The sequence below is a fragment of the Anomalospiza imberbis genome, chromosome Z, assembly GCF_031753505.1.
Source record: "Anomalospiza imberbis isolate Cuckoo-Finch-1a 21T00152 chromosome Z, ASM3175350v1, whole genome shotgun sequence".
In the NCBI taxonomy this organism is placed as follows: Eukaryota; Metazoa; Chordata; class Aves; order Passeriformes; family Viduidae; genus Anomalospiza; species Anomalospiza imberbis.
In genome coordinates this window covers 21,105,023-21,128,479 of record NC_089721.1, presented here as the reverse complement: position 1 = coordinate 21,128,479, position 23,457 = coordinate 21,105,023, and the positions used below count along the sequence as shown (strand labels likewise).

Below are 23,457 nucleotides of genomic sequence, written 5' to 3'. Positions count from 1 at the left end.
CAGTACTTGAAGAGTACTTACAGAAAAGGCAGAGACTGTTTTTTGCATGGGAAAGTAGTGACAGGACAATGGGGAACAGTTTAAAACTCAAAGAGAAGTTTTGATTATATGTTAGGAGGAAATTCTGTATTCAGAGGGTGGTGAGGCATTGGAACCTGTTGCCCAGAAAAGCTGTGGATGCCCCATTCCTAAAAATGTCAAAGACCAGGTTGAATGGAGTTCTTGCCAATCAGGTCTACCTGGCAGGAGAGGTTGAAACTAGATAATTTTTAAGGTCCCTGCTAATCCAAACTATTCTATGATGATTCCATGAAAATCTTACATAATGAAAACCAATTTTGAAATGTTCCATTGGATGCAGAGGGGCCAAGATTTTACCTTTACTGTCTGCTTTTGGACAGAAGCCAAATAATAGAAGAAAATGGAAAATTAATTTGGGGATTAGATGTGATTTAAGAGGAAAGATTAAGTTTTAGATATGAATGATTTACTATAGAGATAACAAAAGGGAATACTTTGCATATTTAAAAGTTGAAAAGCTCATTTTTAAATTGAATTATAACCATCACATGAAAATATACCATGAAATACCAGGATGAAATCAAGGTAGCAAGTGCTTAGCCTGAGTGATAGTAAAATTTTTGTGATGTGAATTGCCACATGATAAACGTGTTTCCAGGATTTGCTCTGGGATGTAGCCTGGCATGCCAGCTGTGCTGAAAGATGATGCTGTGGGAAGAATGTGAGGCCACAGGATAGCTGAGAGTGGAAGAAACTCTACAGGTCATCTGGCTCTTGCTTCAAGGAGGTCTGATTTCAAAGCCAGCTTACTTTGCTAGGAATTTGTTCAGTCGCATCTTGGCATGCTCCAGGGATGGAGATTACACAACATTTCTGGGCAACTTGACCTGTCCTTAAACTATTCTTATGGCAATATTTTTTTACCCTATATCCAACTGGAATTTTCCTTGCTATGACTTGTCACTGTTGCCTCTTGTCCAATCTGCTTAAATTGATAAATTTCTTTTTTCTCTAACTAGTCACAAGATCCACATTTTAAGATTCCTATGCCCTCAAAGGTAAAGCACATTTTCTGTAGGATACCAGAATTTTCACACAGAAACACTTGTGGAAAATAATTAATTAGAAAGATGAATGCACAGAGGGTGAGCACCTGAAAGCAGTACAATTATGCGATGCTTTCTTCCAGTTCTCAGAATAAATTCAGAATGTGTCCTTGTTTGGGATGTTTGTAGGTTTGCAGGTCACAAGTGGCAACTCTTTAACATTAAAAATCACATCAAGAACACGTCACAGCTCTGCAATAGACTTCAGAGAGCTTGTGGGAAATCAGCCACCTGAGTTCCTCTTCCTTATCCTTGCATATCCTTATCATTTCCAGTGAAATATGTTATATTCCCAGACAGCTGGGGTTGTGAAACGCTGGGGTTCATTCCTTATTGAAAATACACAACACCTTCAGAAGTTTTGTTGAGACAACCTCAGGTTATGCATGTTGGTATACTCTCTGTGGTAATTTTTCTCTTGCCATTGTCTCTCCCAGGGACCCTTTTATCTGGAATTACACTTGTGTGCAGGAGGAGTCTGTTTTTGGAATGTACAAGCTCTCTTCTTTTCTACTGATCAGCCCTCAAGTGGTAGCTCTGTAGGAGGGAAGTTATGAATATTGCTAGAAGTAGGAGACTGTTTCTAAAAATGTACTAAGATCTCTACCTACTTCAGTCTTGCTGCAGATTTAGATATGTAAAGATTATTCAATTCAGTCAAAACTCTTTTATTCTAAAACCCTGCCCTAAACAAACATATTTTTGTCATAATGCTTCTCAGATTTGTCATGGCATGCATTTGTGTGTATATATATATAGTTGCAATTATGTAGGATCTGCCATGCATATTTTTTGATGCATACAAATAATACTTTGCATATACAACCTGAAAGGTAAATCCTCCTATCAGATACAAGATACATGAAGATTTCCCCAGCAAAATTTTATATTTTTATGATCTTCTTCTCTACTCTAGTATGAAAGATGGAGACACATATTCTAAAGATATTACAGGATATGAAACTGGAAATTTTTAGTGTTGCTTTCTGCATGTGTATTCAAAATTGAAAATAGTTTGACAAGCAGATATAACTAATTTCTCTATTGCTTCTATTTCACTTTTTCGGTATTCACCTTAGGAATTTATCTGAAACTTTTTGTTAAATAATATGGCTGGAACTGAACTTTTGGAACTGCAAGATATTCATCAGTAAGGTAGAAGTTATTTTAAAATAAATTTATGTGGATTCATGAACTTAATCTCTCTTAGCAAAGCTGAATTGTTATGTGATTTAAGTAGAGAACACTAATATTTTTGTAGGTATAGGGAAAAAGAGGGAGTCACTTTTGCATCTTTCATAGTTTCATTTTGGTTTAAGCAAAACCTCCTTAAATACAGGCAACCTCAAATTTAGAAGGTTTACGAAGTTTCAGAACATGAAAGCTATACATAACAAATTGCTAGGCATAAATTATTGCTGTTTAGAGGACAGTGGAATGGAAATACTTTCCTTCTGTCTTAACTTGCTATTGTTTACTTAGCAAAACATGTTGCTGCTAAAACTTTCCCATCACATGCATTAATGGAATGGGATTCTAGGGTCTTAAGACAGAACTTTCAAATCTAATCCCATCTTTCTTTTTTTTTCTGTTCTTTGCATTGTAATTTCTGTGCAGCACTGAGTGGTAATCACTTTCCAAGTTTACAGAGGAGTGTTGTGTTTTGATTTTCATTGAGGCGTGGATGAGAATTAGCTATCTCTCTTTTGATGTCAAAAGACTGGCAAAACATTATGCCAGGCAGGAATAAAAGTCACAGTTTTGGCAGGTACTAGATAAACATCCATAAACCATAAATAATACTACATTATTGGCATTGTGTGTGTTGTACTGCCAACATGTCTCTAATTAGGAAATAAAGTCTGATGACTACTTGAGACAAGTTATTGTTATAAAGCAGAAGAGAGTCTGACTGCAGAGCTAGGATGAAAGCCTATAGGAAACAGGGCAGTGCAGCAGTGTCTGGAGAAGGAAATCTAAAGACAGCCTAGAGAAAGTAGTTGCAGCCTGTGGGGAGCTGCTATGCAGTCAGAGGACAACTTCTGTGAATGAAAGCAATTGCAGAAATGCAATGTGGGGTCAGGTGGGTTGATTTCTGCTATAACTCCGCAATTCTATTTAATTCCATGTTATTGCTTTTCTGAAGAAGGAAAATCTGTTGTTTTGGGTGATCCTTCAGTGGTGTTTCCCTATCACTTCTGTTGTTCCATTGATGAGTAAACAAGGAATTCTATTTTCATCACAGCTCTAAGAAAAATGCAATCTCTATACCTTAGAAAGGTGTGGAAAGCATAAATTTTCATCTTAAAGGACAAGACGGAACAATCTGAATTATGAAAAAAGGAGGTGGTTCTTGTCGTTCTGCTTGGGAAAAGAGCTTCGAGTTTGTAATCCATGGCAAACAGTATAAGCAGGTGCAGGAATCAAAGGCTCATTGCTGATTGTTGCTCAAGATCAAAGGCTCTTTTTGTTCCCCTCTAAAAGCTGATTTTTCAGTCCAGCTAAATATATAAACGCACAAACAAACTAATATCCTTGATCTTGAGGGATAGCCCAGGTAAGTGAATGGTGCAATGACATCCAGTCAGCTCTATGTCATGACAGAAGTTCTTGCTGAGCAGGTTGCATGGAATGAAATCACATTAAATGATAAATAAATGAAGTTTTAAGGGGTAAAATCCAGATTTAAATCTGAGTGCAAGCTGAATCTATTCAAATCCAGTCAAGTTGCAAAAACATCTGCCAATGGTTAGCTGTTTGACATGGTTTTACTGTAATTAAAACGATTGCTTTATTTGCTATCCTACTAAAATTGATGGAAGGGTGATTCCCAATTCAGTTGCACTCTTCTGGCATGCAAGTAAAATTCCCAGAATATATCCCACAAAAGGTCCATCAGCCTATGCAGGGTGCTTACACAGCATGCTTCGTCCTCTTTTGGTTGCTGCTTGCAGGCCTCACTTTCTCAGATCTCACAGACCCATCTGCTAGCTGTGGGGAAAGGCTGCCTTGAGTGCTCCATCTCTGGGAAGTGTCACTGGCTGGCAGTGGCAGGGCTTGGCTGACTAACACCAGCTGCAAGGTGGTGTCCAGGTCATTGCATCACCACCTCAGCCAGATAAGTCAGCAGCCAGGGAAGCAGAACTATTGAATCCTTGCTGCTTCCATAACGGACAAGGATTGGCCCTGAAGATGTGGGCAGTATTCAAGGCATGTGCCCATTTCATCTTTCAGCAGAGCATCAGCCACGCTCAGGAAGGTAGGTTCTTCTGGTCTGGGATCACACTCTATAATACATGGAAAAGGAGCTGTGGGGCTCAGTCAGGGCTTATTTTGGGATAGGTTCATAAATAGTTCAGATGACAAAAGAGAAGAAGGAACTTAGCAAAAACTCTGAAGTAGCCATGAAGATTAGTGGTAGTTCTTACTGCCCTTCCAGAAATTTCTTCCTCCATTTCATGCTTTACAGATCCTGTATCAGGGCTGTGCATGGACCTCCCTAATACTATGCCCTGAAAGGTACCTCCACAACAGCTGTGAAACCCCTAAACATTCCCACATTTTGACTACATGCGCAAGTCTCCTTACATAGCAACATCAGTAGTGGGGTTGAGGTATCCTGCTTTGGACAAATTTCATTGAGTGTCATAAGTCAAAGGCATTTTGTCACCAGCAGTCTTCCTGAACCAACAGGGTGTTCATGGAATTTTTTCTTCCTCAGTGAACTCACTTGTTCCCTTTTCCTGGTGTCCTTGAAAGCCCCTGAAGAGAAGGCAGAATGTACTGGCAGTATGTTTTTCTTTGTCTGTGCTTGCCATGGGTTCTTTGCTTGCTCTATTCATCTCTGCATGTTTTAACACCTCTTTTTTTACCCTTGCTTTTGGAAAGCTATCAGGACTTTCTTGTGTCATCTTGAAGTCTCTTTTTAGCCAGGCAGCATGTGTAGTCTTGACTTTGCTTTCTTGTAAACATTTTCTGCTTTCTCTTCTTACGGTTTTCTTTTCCCCCTTTTTCTATCCCCCTTGTTTTGTTTTTTTGGGGTCTTTTTTGGTGGGAGGGATTGGGGTTTCTTGTTGTTGTTGTTTGTTTGCCGGTTTGGGGGTTTTTTTGGGTTTGTTTGGTTGGTTGGTTTGGTTTTTTTTTTTTTTTTGTTTTTTTTTTTTTTTTTTTTTTTTTTTGGAGTGGGGTGGTTGGTTGGTTGGGTTTCTGGGGTTTTTTGTAAGCTTTTTGGTTTTGTTTGAGGTTTGTTTGACTTCTGATACAGATAATTTATAAAAAATGTTGACAAGTACTAGCCCTAGAACTGTGTCCTGGGGATCCCCAGTGGTGGCTAGCTACCAGTCTGATGTGACCTCATTTACTACACCTCTTTGAGTCAAGTAATTGGTCACCCAAAATATCACAGACTTGTCTGGCTGTCCAGTGGGATGTGAGAAACAGTAACAAAATTCTTGCTAGAATCCAAAACATATCTTGCTCTCCTTGGCCAGCCAGATGGGTGATCTTCTCATTAAAGGGAATTAACCTGTTTAAGCAGCACTTCTGTCTCATGAAGCCATGCTGGCTCTGACAAAAGATGGTGCTGTTGCTAAAGTGTCTATTTAATGACTTACAGAATAACAGGTTAACAGGTCCCTGTTCTTCCTGTGCTGGGACCCCAGAGCTGATGCAGCACTGCAGGTGGGGTCTCAGCAGAGCAGAGCAGAGGGGCAGAATCCCCTCCCTGGCCCTGCTGCCCACACTGCTCTGGATGCAGCCCAGGACACGTGTGGCTCTCTGGGCTGTGAGTGCTCAAGGCTCGGTCATGTTGTGCTTCTTGTCAAGCAACACCCCCAAGTCCTTCTCCAGGGACTGTGCTCTGCTCTCAGACCATTCTCCACCTAGTTTGTATTTGTGCTTGGGATTGCCTTGCCCCATGTGCAGTACCTGGTGCCTGAGTTTATTGAACTTTACACTGCCCACCTCTCAAGCCTGTCCACATCCCTCTGGATGGCATCCCTTCCCTCTACACCAGACAGTTTGGGGTCCTTGGCAAATTTGCTGAGGTTGCTCTCAATCCCACTGTTCAACTTGTTGACAAAGGTGTTAAAAAGCAACAGACCCAATATCAACCCATGAGAAACTATCAACTACATGATTGAAGCTACACCCAGACAAGATTCAATAACTGGAAAGGTAATTGTCATAAATATTGCTATAATTAAGAGAAGTTTAATGGCTATAATGCAGCACAAACCACTTTTTCCTATATTTAGCACCATATTTCTGTTACTGAAACCATCTTCATTATACTTTTACTCTCTCTTCCTGAAAAGAAAGCATACATAGAAAGCTTTCCTTTTTTAACTGTATAAGTAATCTAAACATATAAATATATGATAGTCTATAACTGGTTAAAATGTCAGCAATAAGGAATGAGAAATGTAGAGTAATGTATCTTGTTGCATAATACAACAACTCCAATATACAAACCTAACCCATCTTTCCTTAAGCAAATTTTTAAACACAGTAGGAAGAATAGGACCTCTTTAGGTAGGTCCATTATGCTTTCATTATCTGCATAAAATTATAGTCTGTCCTCATGTTTCCTAAGTGAGATACAATCACCTGCAGGAGCAGGAAGATCTTTTTGCCCAGTTCATCCAGTAAATTGTATTTTCAGGGAAATGTATAGACTGAATTTCCTCTCTCTCTCATCATAAACTCAACTAAAATTGGAGATGGAATGAAAAAATCTAAAGCAACAGATAAAATAGTATTCAAGCCAGACAAAAAAAATCAATCTGCTAATTTGTGGCAATTCTTGAAACAGCTGGGAAGATATCAGCCTAGGTCAAAAACAAATAATTTTATTCAACATCTTCAACAAGCTGAAAGTTTGCAGAAAGTATTTTTGTTGTAGTTTAAACTCATAAGAGCTAATGTGTTGCTAATATATCATACAATACTGCGTTTTGTTTGTGAATGTTTTTCAGAAGTAAACAAAACATTGGATGGAATCTCCCATAGAACGTCAGTGAGCAGAGAAATTATTCCCTTCTGCAAATAAAACAAACACAAACACCCATTTTTATTTCTCTTTCTGTGTTCAAGTCCTTCTTCCCTGGATTCTGATACAAACAAGTTTGCTTTTTTGAAATGGATTTTAGATGTTGGAAATATTGTACTTTTTCCACCACAAAATGTATCTTACCCAGTTCTCTTCAAGCTATTGTTGGAATATTATTGTCAAGTGCTTTTAAAAATTTGTCCAAGCATGTCAGACTCAAAGCTGTTATGGGTAGAGCACATCTAAATAGGCTGTTATTTCTGTGCCTAGTTGGAAGCAGAGGTTTGAAAATCTGGCCACAGAGATACTCATTACTTGGAAACCAGGAGACAACCAGTAAGTACACAAAACTATTGATATGAGCTGTCAGGCCATTTGAGACAGATTGCCTACATATGAAGATTTATAGTTTTTCACACATCTCTGATGTTCTTATCACTGTGTAATAAACAGAAAAACAAGACATCATCCTGCCCCTGCTTTTCCTGGAAGTCTGTATTTGAAAGAGCATGTCATACTCAGGGATGTCCACCTGACTACACTGCCTGTCACCTGAGAATGCTAGTAAATTTTTTATTCTGTTCTTGTTTCTAAATTTATTATAGGAACATAACTTCCAAGGGTACAATTTATTTTTGAACTGAACCTCTATTTAAAGCCCTACTTTTCTAAATTTGATCTTCTCCTGCATCCTGGTTGAAAGTGTAGTGTACTCAAAAATGCAGAGGCACGGTAGCTTTTTGTTGTGAACTTCAGGCTAGTGGATGCTGCTGCCACAATGCAATCTTTGATAGTGAATTTTCATCTGCTGCTTATCTTTCTAATGAGCAAACTGGCAGATTTAGGATGCTAACCAATAGTGCTGTACTGTGCCATATATTAATACAAACCTATTGAATCACTCAACACATCAGCTTTAGAAAAACAAGACTTCTGAGGCAGACTTCCACTAAAAATGCAATGTCTGGCTAATTACCAGATCCCCTCCCTGCCTAAATGTCAAAAGGGTTGCAGGGGTAATGCCTCATTAGAATAAAATAGAGGGATGAGAACAATAAGGGCTTGTGGCTATTTAAAGGAGATGGTGTTGCAATGTACCTCCGTCAAAAGAGTTACTGCCTTTCACTTCAAAGGTCCTCAATTCAAAAACACTCACCATGAAATTCTCTGTGCAAGGAGTTAACGTTGCCAAAGGGCAAACAGACTTCCTAGCTGGGAAAGACATTTTGTACAGGCAAACACTCCTCCTGAACTGTCTGATTTCCAGTCTTTCCTTGATTCCTCTGGCCCAGGACGGTGGCAGAATGAGGAGCCAAGACTCCATGTTTAGCTGCTAAGCTGTGAGCTAACAGCAACCTCAGAGTCCAGGGAAGGAAGCGGAGGTATGCTGCTCTTGAATAGAGGTGACTTCATGAGAGGTGCCGATTTTTCTTCTGAGAGATGAAATTGCCTTTGTGCTGTTTCACAGAGCCAAAACTGGTGAAAATATCCAAGGGGTCACAGGGCAATATTTTGAGATATCTGTCTTGTCTCCTGTTCCAATTGAGATGCTAGCACCAAAACCCCTGTATTTACTGATAGGAAGCAAAAATATAAGAAGACAAATCCTAGATCCTGCCTCTCTTGCTCTGATAAAACATCACATCCAAATCTGGGAAGAGAAGGGTTCAACACTCATTCAGGATTGTGTTTCATCTCTTTTCCACACTTCTTTTTCAAAAAGCCAGGATATACAGTAGTGCCAATGCTTCTTTGCAGTGCTGGGGTTTTGTAACAGGGTCAGCATTTCCCCTGCAGAAGTACTGTCATAACCCTAGTCCTTCGGCTGGGTGAGGGCAGGAAATCTCTTTCCAACTCATGTGATGGGCCAAGGTCTGGCTGCTCATAACTTCAGTCACCCTCAGGACTACAGATCATGAAATTGCACTGATTAAACCTAGCATCAGCTGTCTCAGCAGACTTCGGTAATTAACCATAAGAATGGGAATGACTCTTTTAATCTGATTCACATTTGCAGCTGTTATCGATTGAATAATATAATACTTGCCTTCTTATCCTCCTCCCTCCAGCAAAGTGACAAACCAAGACATTTTGAATGGTGCTAAAATAGCACAAATGAGGCCTTTTTGCCTCTTTTCAAATGTTCTCTTTCGCTGTTCTTCTTCCTCATAGTTTGTTCCTCTGCTCCTAAATCTCTTTACCTGTAGTTCTTGTTTTGTAGCATACTTATAAACATACACATGTACATATACAAGTATATAAATGGTTCCACGCACTTTATACTTGTCCAGTGCTGGTCCATGTTCCTTAACCCCAGGAGATCATCAGAGCTCCATTTTGCTTCCAAGTGGCCTGAACATCACAGCACCTTTTTGTCCACTTCTGTTGTTTCAGTGGGTGATGATGGTTAAGAATGAGTTCTTGGCTGCCATGCTACCTCTAGGAAAGCATCCAAGATATCATGGTGGGAGTATGGAAATTAATGTGTTGACATATTAAAGAACTCCATGTTAAAGGAAACTGGTGGGATGGGTTTTGCCTCAAATACCAAGTGAGGGCTCAGGACAACTTTACTTCTCCTCTAAAAAACACCCTCTTTTCCTGTATAAAGGCATTAGTCAAAGTCTTTCTGGACATACTTTAAATGCAAGACTCATTTTTAGAACCCTGAGAGAGTTAACACTCTTGGAGGCCATTCAAAAGTCAAATTACCCAGCTGAGAGTACATGGTGTATAAAATCCTTCAGTATAATAAAACCAGGTAATGGAAAAGCCACATAGGGCTTTTTTTTTTTTTTTTTTGGTCAAGCAATTCCCTAATGAACAGTGTCATAAACTAGTCTTCTAATATGAGCTTTTATACCTTCTGCATGGCTTAATTCTCATTAATTATCAAGCAAAGTTAATCAGTTGCAGAGGATCTAGTAACTGGCAGCAAAGGCTTAACAACCCTGAAGTCCTCAGGGTTGTGTTTGCGAGTCCTGAGACCCCATCTTTGCAAGTCTCCCTACCCAGGCAGGAGGTATGAACATGGTCTGTTTCTGCCTCTTTGCAAAGTGTCTTCATGGTCTCCCTGTCATACCCGTCTCTCCCACCTGCTTTGGTCTGAGTGCACCCTCAGATTTTCTTGTCCACTCTGCAGCTAACCTCAATTTTTCTGCTGATTATTGATGCAGAAGGACCTTGCCCTGAGGCCCCATTCTTACCTGGATGGTGGACTCAACTCTCTTTTTCCTTGCTTGTTTTTAGTCAATTGTTGTGATCACCTATCCAGCTTTAATGATTGTATGATTCTGAGATAGTAGCTCCCAAAAGTTAATAAATGATAGTTCTTGACCTACAGATCAATGTGATGGTACATTCTAAAACCAGGTTGGTAAGTACAGAAATGAGGTGAGAACAAAGAGAAAGAGTTAATATGCAAACCAAGGACAGTGTAGTTGTCTTTAGGTAGCTCATAGCTCAAAATTTACTTTTTTGCCTACATCTATGGGCGAAATCTTCTGCTCTTTCATTAAATGTCACATGATTTGGTTTTGCAGTAGACAAAGAAGACTGGACCAAAAGGAAATTACTTTGCTGAGGCTACTGTGCTTATGAGAGAAATTGGCTTGTTCTACCTTTAAACAAACTTGTGATTTATTGTATTTATCTAGAAGAAAGTAAGTTGAAGCAACTTGAAGCATTTGGCCCAGAAAATCCCCAGCATATTGTACTTCTGTACAAGACATGTGCAAACATGAGTGAACACTACTTAAAGCCTTCTTTCTGATCTTGTGCATTCCTGCACTGGGTCACTCTGCTTTACATGTAGTTGAACTGAATAAATGGCCTGTCTTGAATTACATATTGGATAAACTGGGTGTGTAATGTATCCAGTCAGCTTTAGTGTTCATAGCTGTCACTTGTATAACTGAGCAGTGCGGTTTTGAGGCATTGCCAGGTTCAGAGACATCTCAGAAGAACAATCTGTTCTTACAAACAAAAACAAAATGTGGTGGAAGAAGACAGCAAGGAGGAAGGAAATCAGTGCTTGATGAAGTATTACTATCTATATTCTATAAGCACTTCAGTTCTGGGGGCAAAATAATGGAAATCCATTCAGATTTGGTCTTCTTCATTTCTTCAAAGCATTCTGTGATAGGAACAAAGGACAGAAATTATTCTATTATTCTATTGTCCTTGGATAACTTCCTGCCCTCAGACTCAGGAAAATGGAGTAGGTCATAAGATCTACACTATTTTCCAAAAAATATCTCTGCTTCATAGTAGCAATGAGTAATATCCTCTCTCTTTGCAGGCACTAGATCTTTCACCTATCCAGTGACACTGTCTGTCTCCTAGAGTGAAAACAACTCTTCAAACAACTCTTCCTAGCTCTTCAAACATCAGAAGCCACAGTCCAAGCTCATCAAAATATCTGAGCAGCAGGACTGATGGATTTGCAGTAATTTCTCCCACTCAAACCCTTGAACAACAGTCTGGAAGAAGTATACAGAAAGGCTGTACTTCAAGCAAGTCAGGGACCTACGGAATCAAGTCTTGTTCCACACAGCAAAGGACCTTTTCTCCTCCCAGTCCTCTCTCCAGTCCCATCCTCTTTGTACAGATCCCACAACCTTGCATCTGGTTTGACAAGATTTCTTCTTCCGTTGCTCTCAAACCATCCCAGCTATTAGGAGGCAACTCAATTACTTCTTCCTTCTCTTTGGTGTGGGACCACTGAGAAGATCACTGCAGGTCACAGTTGCTTTATCATATTAAACTCCCTCTGTTTCTCCTGATTCATTGAAAAGGTCAAAAGCAACAGTCTGTCCCAGGAAAAGGAGCACAAGCAGAGGTCAGCCATATATTAGGGCAAGCAAGTCTTTACATTCCTTGTCATTTCCTTAAAAAAAATGGACATGGTGTCAAAATTAGAGCTGGCATAATAAAGAAACTTCTGCTTTACATTAAATAGAGCTTATTTCTGTAAATACTTAATTCTCAGCAAGGTTTAGTTTCCATGGAAAATGTGAGTTAAAAAAAGAGATGGATAGACAAGCAAAGAGAAAATGAGAATGTTTCTGTTTTAGGCTTAAGTTCCATACATGAATTAAGAAACATTTATAACCTCTCACCAGTCCTTATTCTTCAATGTATTCCAAGGTGTGTAGGCTTATACCTATAGGCAGTACTCCAATACCCTAATGCAGACCAGATGCACTTACATATCTTGGGATGAAAAGCTTTGAGAAGAAAAGCTAGTGATTCTGATTGGCCTGTTTTGGCCTCCTCTGTGGTGTCTGCCTGTCACTTTTTTTGCTAATTTGATCCTTTTTGCAGAACCTTTGACCTAACCTGCAGATGACTTTTTACTTTTATTACTCAGACGCTTAATATTTTCAGCTATGTAGCTGGTTGTCAAAATGAGATGAATACAAGTACAGAAGAACTGAAAGATGAACACAAGTGCCTGAAAAAAAACATAAGAAATTTGTACCACTTTTTTTTTAAGCTTTTGCAAAACCACTGTGAAAAAAGTGCTTGTAAGGCAAGCACTCCAAGCCTCATTGTCTGCCAAAGCAATTGGGAGAACTGACAGTGAGGATGGAGTCCATTCCATCATGCTACAAAGGATCTGGATCTCTGATTTCACACATGTTAACCATAAAGTGTATTCTTCACCTAAAAGCTCATTAGAAAGCATGATTAGTATGCAGGCATTTGACAGGGCAAGAAGAGACAAGGTCTGTGCTCTGTATGACAGCAAGGTAAAAGACGGAATTCCTGAATTTGTCTCATTTTGGAGAGTGCTGTGATTGATTTTATAGGAAGAATTAACTACTTCCAATAAAAGTTATTTCACTGAAAAATCTTTTCACAGCACATGAGCCTCAGAAGCTACAGTGCAATTTTCAACACTTTGTAACACCAAAAAAATTAAAAATTAAAAAATTAGATCTGAGAATTTTGAAGTAGCATAAATATATATTCCATTGGAATAAAGAGGTGGTATTGTTTAGCTTATTGTTCACCTCTGGTGTTTTGTTTTTTTCTAAACATTAGATAATTTTTTATTTAAAGGGATGTGCAAATTAGCTGCAAAATTGAAGAGCTGGGTATGGAGAACATTAGGAAAAGAGCCCAGAGAAAAATTTCAATGTGTTATTCCAGTTTCTCTGACCTTCTTAGTGTAATACACCACAAATAAAGCCCTCCTACCAAACTCGGAGTCATATATGAAATAATAAAGTTCACCCTAGCTCTCTCAGATCTGACTGTTTAAATAAAGGATCAAATTCCTTTGATTACTGTATTCTTACCAGCAAGGGACTTGAAGGCCTACATACCACTCAAATTCATCCAAATCCATCTAACAGCACATAAGACACATGGTGGTCTTCCTACCCACCTTAGAATGTCCAGCATTATTCTTTAAATAGCAGGCTCCAGATGAAAATATTTTTACTATTTCTTTTTTGTCAGAGCCTCTCAAAATTAACACCACTGGTGAAAATATTCTTTGCTCTATTTTTTCTTGTAACAACATACTTTTTCCGAAATTGATGAAAATCTAGTTTGCTTGCAGAGTATTTTTCCTCCTATCATAATGAGAAAATCATAATTCCTGGAACACTTATAGCTGTGATCATGTGGTGATCATGAAGAAGAAAATCACAGTGTAATTTTTTGGGGTTGTCCTGTGCAGGGTTAGGAGGTGAAATCTGTGATTGTTGTGGGTTTCTTCCAACTCAGGATATTCTATGATTCTAAAAATAATTAGATTTTAATGCCCTTTTGCTTCCATATTTTTGTTTTTCTCAGCAGCGCTACAAAAAGCAAGGTATTTGTGACAGTTCTAATTTCCTCTGTTTTCAAAGTAAATACTGATATTCCTGGAAGACAGTCTATTTAATTATGTGGATCTGGCCTGCTTCTGAGAAAAGTGGGGAAGGTGTGAGAAAGGAGATTTTTGTGTCTTTATCATCCTGAGAGGAGCAGATCTCAGAGATCACTGGTGCATGAGGCTGCTTGGCAGCCAGGCTGGGCTCCGCCCCAAGCCATGCCTCCACTCAGGCCATGCTGCCAGGACATACTGTTCTCATTTAGATATCCAGTGATTCTGCAGGTGTAGAACAAAACAGAAAGAAGTTTTTGGGGTTTTTTCTGCTTTAATTCCAGGTCTCTGCTCATGACCCAAAGCAGAAGTGTTTTTATTAGATTTTCAGTAGCCTTGTGAATGTCTTCAGCAGGAGTTGGATGGACAAGTCTGGTTCTCATTAATGTTTAACTGCTTGTGGCTGTATTGCAGAGATGTTTTTTCAGATGGATCGGTATCAATGTGAGATTGACTGTGTCTTTGATGGCAATAACTGAGCACATCTGCTATTTCTACATGGCATTTGCCATTGCCAATGGATTAGTCCATTTTTTAATCTCTTGTCATTCTAGCAGTCCCTGAAGGCAAATATTCACACTGAACCATCGCTGTCACTGTGGTCCCCTCTATACAAGTTCAAAATTTTCTGTGTTAAGGTATTTATCTAAGTATTGGAGGGTATCAGCATTAGGTTTCTTTTGATGAAGTGATTAATTGTATCAGAGGAAGGCACAGGAAATTCTGAAGCAGGTAAGAAAGTGAAGGCGTACAGGTTACAGCAGATTCACAACAGAAGTGTATAACAATAGACACAGAGCCTACTAGATGAAGCAAGACTATGGAAAGTTATTTCTAGGACCAAAAAAACAGTAAAATTAATAAAAACAAAACCTAAAAAGACCTTGAGACCATGTGAATTATGAACAATCAGAATTTCAAACAAGCTTCTGATTTCTCTTGTCTTTAAATCATTTGCAAACTGCTATCTATAAACTGTTCTGTGTAATTGCTGAACAGTAATATGTTTTTATTTAATCAAAGTCCAAACTAAACATTTAGCCTAACAACATCCAAATAAACAGTCTCCATAGCAGGCCTCCAAGATGGGAAAATTTAGGCTGCAATAAAAGGTATCTACTGTAAAGTCTATGGCTAAGAGCATCCCTTGTCTGGAGGAACAAGACTGTCAGCTGTCCTCCAATCAAACCAAAAGAAAAATTCTTCATCTTTTCTGTATCTTACACAGTGGTCAAAATACAAAGTCAACCTTTTCCAGGGAGGTGCCTTGCTGGTGCCAGCACAATCTGCCTGTGGGCCACTGCTGTGGCACAAAATTTGAACCATGACTATGAGACCTCTGCCATACTCTGCTCTGCTAAACTTAAGAGTTTAGCACAGCACATGGCAGGAACATCCCAGAGATATCACTGCAAGGTTTAGGGGCTGTAGAAGTTTCAGCTAACTCCTGGGCCATGCTGGGCTTCTAATACAACAAACAATCTAAGCAGGGGTGGGAAATAGAATAAACGTATGTCTGTGCAAACACATAGTGAATGATACTACATTTGTGGTTCATTCTACTTATTCAAGACCTAATAAATGAGGAGTTAGAAGAAGAGCAGGGGGAAAATTAAAGCAAGGGTGATAGGGAAGTCATTCTTGCAAAAGTTAGCAGATGTGCACCTGGGCATTTGTCAATGATTAATGGTTTAATTGTGTTCAAACTTGTCAAATAAGTTAATTAAAAAAAATAGTAGTACCTCATAGTTTATAATTAGACATTTGAAGTCAGAGCAGGGTTTAAGGAAGGGTCTGAAATCACATGGAGGACCAGCCTTTTTCTTTCCAGAAGAACTAGGACACCTCTGAAAAGCTGTGTATTCAAAAAGGACAAAGTGAAGAAAACTTAAAACGTCCCTTTTGGGAAGAGGTCAAATGGATAGTAGAGATTGAGATCATGACAGACTTCAGTAGATACACATAACAACAGGGGAACTGGCAGAGCTTTTGCCATATGAGTGGTATTAAAGGTAATTCCGGAAAATTTGAACTCAGGAAGCCATGTGAGGGTCACAAAATGAAGGTTTATTTGCTCAGAAAGACAGGGCTGGAAAATTATCTCAGAAACTTCTTTATATGTCTGACATCTGATATGTTTTTTAGATTCCCAGCAGAATGCTGTAGTGGGCATGTGTGAAGATGAAGATTTGAAAGTTTCAGAAATATGAACAGAAGAAGGGAGCTGAATGCTGATGATGGTATGTAGGAGTGAGCATCAGCACTTTCACACTGCTTAGATGTTAAAGTGATTGGAAGGAACATTGTGAATCTATCAAGAGATAAAAGGCAGGAACAGAGAAAAATTAAGAGGGAAGTGAAAGGCCTGAGTTTTGACAGTACTAGGTCATACCTTCAAAGCATGTTAAATGGTAAAACTTCACTGACGTGAGCTGAACTCATCTAATTTCCCAGAAACTGAGAATCTTGGATGACCCGAAAGTGAAATAGGCTAGAAAGTGGGGACTGCGAGGGCAGACAGAACCTGGACTATCTGAGCAGGGCAGCTGTATTTTCCCTTGCACTGCGGATGTGTGACACAGTGCAAAGGTTGACACAATGCTGGGAAAGCAGAAGAAAAGTGAATGGGACTATAAAACTCCCTCTTTTGGCTCAGTGGGGAGTCTTCAGAGTTTACTTCAGCAGGGAGGAACTCATTTTGAGTTCTAGAACCTGGACTAGCTTGCTGGAGGGAGCAAGCTATTCCAGAGCTATTCAGAGGTGTTAAAGAACTAGTTAGACAAAATTTTGTCAGGATTGACAGAGTTGGGTGTTAGGACATGACAGCTCATTTTAGCACTGGATGGCCTGATTCATGCTCTTTCCAAGTACAGCAAGGATGATTTAGGTTTAGGCAGACTAAAGCCAGTATTCTGAAAAAAAGCTTACTCTCCTATGGATCTTGGCCTGTGGAAATGTACCATCTTACCTGAATTTTGCCCCATAGCAACTTAAGAGTTGGCAATAAAATCCCTTTCTTTCTTTTGGCACTAAAAACTTATTTCAAACAAAGAAAATACAGATCAGTTAGGCTGATACCAACTCAAAACAATTGCTTGTGGTTGGGAAGTCACATCTGAGAATGACTGAAAAAGCAAATGTGAGATGAGATGAGATGAGATGATGAGATGAGATGAGATGAGATGAGACAAGATGAGAACAATAGCAACATTCAGATGGAAGTCCAGCCGTTGCATCTCTGATGCAAACAGATTTTGTGAAGGGCTTCTTTCAAACCTGTGAGAATACACACACACATACGCACATAATTTGGAGGTAGCATTAACATTCAAGTGAAACGGGTGTTTTATAAAATGCAAGGAATTTGTATTGCTTCAGAGAAATCCAGGGACTTTTTATAAACTAGGAGAAAGACAGCTGCTTTTCACTGAGAAGGTCTCTTTTCCCTGAATGATGGTTCCAATTGAATTGGGAGGACTAGAGAGGGAACAGAGAAGCTTAATTTTTTTCATAGACAGTCACAAGTTCTGACACATGAAATCCATAATAGGTAGTTGGATTGCAAGTATAGTCGTGTCCCAATTCTGACAATAAAATATTTGTACCAAGCTCTCAGGGTATAAAATACACACCCTGCACAAAAAAAATCTTACCAAGGATGGTTAAGGGAGATGCTGAGGATGTAACATGGAACTAAAGGAATAAAGACCAGTATTCCAAATTGGTTTATTGTATTTTAATGCATAGACATCCAGGGATCTTGACCATTCAGACCTGGATTCATTGCTTATTTTCTTCATCAAAAAAACACCCCAACATACAATGGGCCACAAAATCTTGAGTCAGACGTGTCAGATCAGGATCAAACATTTCATAAAACTCCAGAGTTTTTAAAATCCAAAGTTTTGCTCTTTCTGACTTCATATAGAATAGGTAATTTTGTGCTTCAGGTGTGATTTTCTTCACCAACAGGGAAATCCTTGGCTGAGTGTTTTTTCTCTGGTGTCTTCTTCCAAGGTACCTCTAAAATAAATTAATGCAAGCTGGAATGTATCAGAGATAAAAGAAGACATAAAATTGTAGCAGATAATTGGAGACAAAATGTTTCTTTCAGACTGAGCTTTATCAGTGTTTACAATTCAAACCCTCATTGCCAATACTGGTTTTGTCTGAAAAGTTTCACAGCTTTATTCTGACAAGGCCTAAACTGGGTGTAAGGAGAAAGGATAACTACACATATGAGTAGACAGGACTCCAACATGTCAGGAGAAAGCAAATGCATTCTCCTGATTGAGCAACCGAGTGAACAGTTCTTTAGATAGCCTAATGGAAAAATACGGGAATTAAGTAGCAATCTGTGAGTGTTTTGAGGAGGAACAGGGAAGCACTGGGCTTCATACATCTCTTGACTATCAGGAGTTTTCCAGAAAACTCTTTTGATTGGGTGTTTGGGATACAGAAAGATGGGGTTGAATGATGACATGTTTAAAAGGTAGTTTATTGCAAAATCAGTCTCATGGAAAGGTGAGACTGTAAGGTTGTTACATCCAAAGTTATCACATTAGAAGCCTTGCATCAGAAGCCATTATAATTCTAGTTACAATGTCTTTTATAAATTTCTTATCCAATCAGCTACTTCCACAAAACTCACTAGCACCTTCATAACCAATTGCTAATTGCTACATTTTACAAGATTTACCGCAGTCTGTCTTTTTCTATCAAATCATATAACTCCACAGAAACTTCTTGCTGTATCTTCTACTTTTTAGCAGCTCTACAACAAGATCTATTGTTAAATTTTAATTGTTTATTACTATCTTGCTTAATATATTTGTTCACTTATATGAGACCTATATTTACTTGCTTCGAACATATTTTTGCTTTAACTATAAATCTTTATTTTTACTTCATGTCTGCTTCACTATTCTGTTCTAAAGCTCCAAGCTTTCTCCAAGGCCTTAGGCCAAACACTGTATCCATCTCTGTCTCTGAGCTTATATACTTAAGGCCTTGGGAGCTCTCTGTCCTTGCACTTCCCACAGCTGGGCAGAGGCCTTTCCTTTGGGTAGTATGTCCAATAGCTGGATAACAGATACTGGCACATGCTACCTCTCTTCGCTGTCTTTCCCCTTGCTCAGATTGCAGGTGCTGCATGTCCTGGTTCTCCTGCCTGTGGTTATGCTGCCAGCCCACTCCTCTCTGCTGGCTGTGGTGTGGAGCCCAGCAGGCAAGGCCAGCAGCCACGTGCCTATCCCACGTAGACTTCTCTCACCAGTAAAGAGAATCCATAGTTCCTTCACACAGCCTTGTCCCCCCGAGGAGCATTAGGACATCTTTTCACAAGGCTTTGTCTGCGCTCTGAGAAGCGCAAAATCCCCTCTTATCCTGGGCAGCTTCCTCATCAGCCAGGGTTACCTACATGGTTTTAAATTGAGAGAGGGCAAAATAGCATTCAAAAATGCTGGCTAATGCAGGAAATGACCAGTTCTCCCAGATGAGATCCCTGATCTCTTCAAACAGCACTGGGAAGTGAGACCAGCAGAACCTATCCTCCAAGGGTGGCACCTGGAGTTCTTCTCAACTGCAGATGCATTTCCATGTATGTTCAGCATTCACTGGTATAATGCAGTGAGCTTAAGCGGGCAGTGGGGTAAAAGGTTTGTGTTGAATCCCTTTCCTATGCAACCTGGCATGACATTTCCTTTCCCTGCTTGTGATCTCCCCTAGTGCTGGACCAAATCCCCACCATGTGTTTCTTGCAACCAGCACAAATCAACTAGTGTGGAAGGAATCATAAATATCAGTAGGGCTTCTAGGCTAACAGCTTATGCACAAAGTAAGAAAAAAATCATGAAAATGAAACCATGAAAAAAAAAGAGACATTCCCTGCCTTTAGTATTAGACCCTGCCTTTAGTATGCTCTTTAGATCATTACTCAGTCATAAACTATGTACTTTTGAGCTTCTTTTGCTCCCCTGCCAAGACTCTCAGAGAGGGAAAATCAGATACATGAAAAGAAGAATAAAGAATAATATATAGGAAAGGAAAGAAAACATCATGTCCAAGTGTGACCATAAATCTCCCCATTGCTGTTTACCTGTCTGATGTTTTCCCAGTGATGGCAACAGAAGCTATGTGCTTAAACTGTATTTAAAAAAATTGGTAACTCCAGAGCATCTCTGTTTTCTGCCCTTGCCTTGTCCTGTTGTGTAACTGTGTGTCAGGCCAGGAGCCAGAGTTGACGTCACAGAAGACTGCCCTGGGTCTTGCATAACCTTAATAGGATAGCCACTTGGAAAGTGTTTATGTGCCATTATGTGCCATTGCTTTTCTAACTACTTTACTGCATTAGGAGAGCAGAGTCATTATAGACCAGGCAGAAATATTAATTGCATTTGCATCATTGATGTCGACCATGAGGTATTTCAGTAGGCTCGGATATTTCAGGTCCTGTTTCCAACCCAGTAGGAGCAAAATTTTAGCTGTGCCAAGTGATTGTAAATGACCACAGTGCTATTGCATTTTGTCTCAGGAGGGTCTTGTTACCTCAAAATGATTTGTGATTACTCTGTGGGATATCATCAAAAAGATGCCCATCATGCTGCAGATGAGTTCAGGGTCCATGCCCAGCATCATATAATTTATGTCTCTGAATAAGAGCATTCCTGTTTGCTTGTGGTATCTGCTTATTGGCCCCAAAACATCCAACATGCTTTTTAGCTACGTGGTAGCAGACTTCGAAAATGGAAGTGTGAGGAAACTGGAGATAGAGGCAAATGCATCCTGCTGAGCTTGAAAAGTGTGTTTTCTTTCTATTTTCTCCTAGTCTTATTTTCTTCTCTTTTCTCCCTATTTTCTCCTAGTGTTTCTCCTTTTTCTCCCTATTCCTACTGTGACACTTCTCACTGGACACAGATCCACTCTTGTACTGCCCTGTAGCAGGCAAAGGCTGGGTAGACACAGGCCATAGCACATGCTGCCTTCCTCACCTCACTACTGGGATGACTTGTGAAGCAAACCAAGATAATTAAAATATGATGCAAATTAGGAGATGCCAGCCTGTATCTTCCATATCTCCTACCAAATGGAAGGATTGAGGACATGCTCATGGAAACGAAACACCACAGGTGGCTCAGTTGTCAGCAACATGGAAGGTGACATGCACCTCTGCTTTCAGAGTGGCTGCTACCTTCCTGGCCTCTACCTGTTTTGTGGTGATCAGACATGCATGATCTTCTCATGTGTTTGGGGAAGGTACGATACTACTCAGAAGAAAAAAATAAAAGGGAGTGGAGGGAAAAGTAACAGAATTTTCCACCAAATGAAATGAGGTTCAAGCTGCTGCATCTTTCACTACCTGTACAAGTTAAATCTACTTGTACAGGTACAAATGAACCTGTACAAGTAGATTTAAATAGTATCAAGAGAAAAATGACTGCCTGTTTTTCTTCCAAGTGTCCCTTCTTATTTAGCAGTGATGGTGATAATTTTAGAGTATTAAACAAGATGTAAAAAAATTCTGTCTCATTCTCTGCCTGTATTGTATCTAAACATTTTTAGAGATGACAGCTACCAGCATTCATAAAGTGAAGATTTGTTTTGGTAAATTTGTTCCCACCATAATTATGCTGACAAGTTCTCAAAAGAAAGATCTCTCCTAAAAACTTTGAGTAAGATGCTTTTATTGTACTTTTAGGCTGAAAGGAATTCTGTTTTATTGCAGAAACCTTTCACATACTGCAGACTGTTGCCATTATGCTTCCATATGGTCTCAGGAAATCTTACTTTCTCAGGAGAGTAAGTTGGGGGAAAGAAGATGTTAGGCAATGCATTCTGCATTCTCTATCATGTCCCCCCACCATTTTATCTTTTCTGGACAGAATATTTCCTCCTTGGCAGGAGCAAAGAAAATGCTTTTTAAATTAATTACCATTCTCTAAGGAACCAGTTCACAGAAAAACAATTTGCCCCACAGATCCTGATAATTTTATAACTTCTTTGGTCACTATAAAAGGTCATACTACCAAAGAAAGACAAACAAACCTGGAATAGCTTTGTCCTAAAGAGTTCTTCGATTAACTTGTTGCCCACAATGGAGTACAGGAATTACATGGCATTAAATATCCAAACAAAGTACTCCAGGCTCAGAAATTTTCAAATAGCAGCTGATTTTAATTTTTTCTTTGGCTTTTAAACACACATCCTATTGCAAGTTAAATTAATTTCTTTTTATGCTGGAAAAAAAAGTTAAAGCTGGAAGGGGAAGTCAAGAATATGGGAGTTCATACACTGAGTGCATATGTGATTTAGTAGTGTGTGCCATGTGTACACATCACTTACTGGGGAAGTTAAATCACTTTTGGATGCAAATTTCAGCAACTGCTTCCAAAATTCCGTCTACTTCCAAACTTTGAAGTTACGTTCTCCACAACCTGTTATTGAAATATTTCTTGCCAGCTCAAAGCAGGCACCATTTTCTGAAGCAGAGATTTTTCTTCTTTTGCTCTGCAGGCTGCAAATTGATGCTCTTTACTTGCACTTACAGACTGTCTCCCACAAACTAGAACTGAGTCTCTTTTCTCTGTTAGGAACACAGCATCTCTTGTGCACTGAAGGTTTTTATTTCAAGTTCTCATACTTTCTTCATCACCAGTGATAAAAATGAATGCAGCATTCTTCTGTGCACAAACAGGACCTCATTTATTTACACAGTTATTGGGGAAGCCTTGGAGTTGTGGATATGCACACAAGTCTGTCAGTCTCAGCAAATTACTGCTCCTTCATGGTGAGTGCCTAATACAGAATTTACATAACAAAGAAATTAAAAAGTATCTTTAGCTCTGACTTCCAGATAACTGAAGAACAAGTTTCAATAAAAGGAGTTATGACTCATGCATCAATATGCAAAAGTGCCTCCCGTGACTGGGAAGAGCAGCTTTCGGTTTGCTCCTATCAGGCTGTTTCCTTACAGTAGGGGACAGACTGGGCAGTGGTCTCTCTACGCTGGGAAGCTCTGAGTCCTCATTGAATCTGCTCTTTCAGATATGGGTATGCTGCAGGTGCTCTGGCCACTGGTGGTTCCCTGGTTCCCCTGGGCCTCATGCCATCCACATGAACAACTTTTGGAGGGGTCAGGTGGGCCCCAGTGTTGGCACTGTCTGGGAGGGTGCTCAGAACATTAGAGGCCTCTTTAGAACTTGCTGAGCTTGGTGACCTCCTCAGCACACAAGAAGTGCTTTTGCAAAGAGACAGCTTCCACAAACAGCTCAGTTAGTTTGGGGAATAATTTAAAACCTTCTCTTCTCTTCCTCTGTTGGTGCCTCTCTGGCTGTGTCCACCCTCCTTTGCCCCATGCCTCCACAGCTCTTGCCAAACATTCAGGTTTTTTAGTGCATTTCCTT

General features: G+C 39.6%; 1 long non-coding RNA gene across 1 annotated transcript; it reads right to left on the bottom strand.

Annotated features, from left to right (window-relative positions):
* Window positions 1-17,768: 17,768 nt before the first annotated feature.
* LOC137464729 (uncharacterized) lies at window positions 17,769-20,288 on the bottom strand. The gene is made up of 2 exons (XR_010994390.1): window positions 20,154-20,288; window positions 17,769-18,079 (listed from the first exon to the last, which is right to left on the bottom strand). It is a non-coding gene; the product is annotated as an uncharacterized lncRNA (long non-coding RNA).
* Between the last annotated feature and the right edge of the window lie 3,169 nt (window positions 20,289-23,457).